Below are 1,914 nucleotides of genomic sequence, written 5' to 3'. Positions count from 1 at the left end.
AACAATTCACTTAATTCGCCGTCGACCTTGGAGAGAGAGAGTTCCAGCAGCAAGCAATATCGGTGATCCGATCGACACCGTACTAGACAGCATCGCATTCATGCAACGTGGCTGTGTCAGTCGCGCTGAAGTCAGTCCCGGCCTTGCATATGTAAGTAGGTGTCCCGTTTCACAGCCAATGGAAGCCCAGCTGAGGGTTCGTTCGTCGCGGTGGCTGTGTCTCTGTGACCTTGGCTTGCAGCGAGCCAGGCAAAAGAGAAGTCAACACATGCTTGTGTGTGGGACTTCTTTCTCGTTTCAGGTTGCAGCGCAACGCTCGCAGCTGCCGGTGTCACCGTTTGGTGGCTGCCCACCCCCACCCCCCACCCCTCCATCCACCCACCCACCCACCACCCACTTTGACCCTATTCGCTGTCTTTACATTAATTAATATACTTTTTTTTTTTTTTTGGGGGGGGGTTCTTTCAACCTTTGATGTCTGCCGGCCAACTCCTGTTCATATTCCTTGTGATAATGTCCTATTTTAGCGTGTCCTAAATTATTGCACGCATTGGTTACATTTTCATGGTTTGTGGGACCAAAAACGGAACTGAAAAAACAATATGCTGGCATGTTAATTTAGTGACTGAATCCGCTTGAAAATTGAGTAAAATAACGTAAAAAAAATTTTTTTAAAGAAAGAAAGAAAAAAAAAAGAGTTGAATTCCACTGAAAATGGATTAAATGGATTACAACAACTGTTAATAGTGATTTCGTTTCACCCATGCACAAAAATTGCCGGTAAAATAGATTCCTGAATTAAGAGAGCTTAACTAGGACTCTTAAGGTAATGGGTTTTTGTTGTTTTGTTTGGTTGTTGTTGTTTTTCTTTTGACGGGGTGGGGGGAGGGAAGCGGTGGAGGTCGGGGGGCTGGGGGGGGGGGGGCGCACTGGGGGGGTGCTAGAGGGAATGGTGGTGGTTGTGTGGATGGTCTTTGAGAATAAACAGTATCCCATCATTCTTTGGTCGAAAGTTCCTCTTTTCTATCGTTCTCTGTGTGTGTGTGTGTGTGTGTGTGTGTGTGTGTGTGTGTGTGTGTGTGTGTGTGTGTGTGCTGCATGTACTTTCATCTGTATACACATGTGTGTGTACGTGCGTGCCGTGCGTGATTGCTTGTGTGTGTTTATGTGCGCACACGTGCACACTTATGTTTTAGTTGTGCAGTGTATGCGCACACGCTCTAGTCAGTGTGTGCCGGTCTGTGTCAACGAGCACATGTTTCCTCACGGGCTCACATGTGTGTGTGTGTGTGTGTGTGTGTGTGTGTGTGTGTGTGTGTGTGTGTGTGTGTGTGAGTGTGTGTTAAAACCCCACGCACTTAGCTTAGCAGTACTATTGAAACGTGTTCTAAAATCCTCAAGAGTGATTTGACATTCCTCTGCAGTCAACTAGGCCATAATCAATGCGATTTGATTCACTGATTCATTCAGTTATCAATCTGTTTATCTATTTGTTGCAGCTGGCAATATCAGTATCAGTAGCTCAAATTAAATAAAAAATAAAATAGTATAAAAAATAATATAAATAAAGTGAAAGATAACAAAAATTTATATGAGAAAATATATTTATAAAAAATAAATAAATAAAATAATAAAATATTGCAGCCGGCATTACGCAAACAGACAGAGGGGGGCACAAAGAAAGGGAAGCACCGCCCGACACAGGTTGAACCTTTGCATGTCCTTGATATAACTTGTGCCGTGAACTGCACGATAGAGTGCACGGCGTGTGCACGGCGCTATTTATAGCAACAACAGACGCTCTGCCCTCCCTCCCTCCCTCCCTCTGCTCTCAGCCTCTGTCGACAGAAGGCCGAACAGGCAGACATGAAGGGGAGGGAATCTTTGCCAGGCGGACAAAGAGATGAGAGACGA

Source organism: Babylonia areolata, chromosome 11 (genome assembly GCF_041734735.1).
Source record: "Babylonia areolata isolate BAREFJ2019XMU chromosome 11, ASM4173473v1, whole genome shotgun sequence".
In the NCBI taxonomy this organism is placed as follows: Eukaryota; Metazoa; Mollusca; class Gastropoda; order Neogastropoda; family Buccinidae; genus Babylonia; species Babylonia areolata.
Note: the sequence above shows the minus strand (reverse complement) of the source record.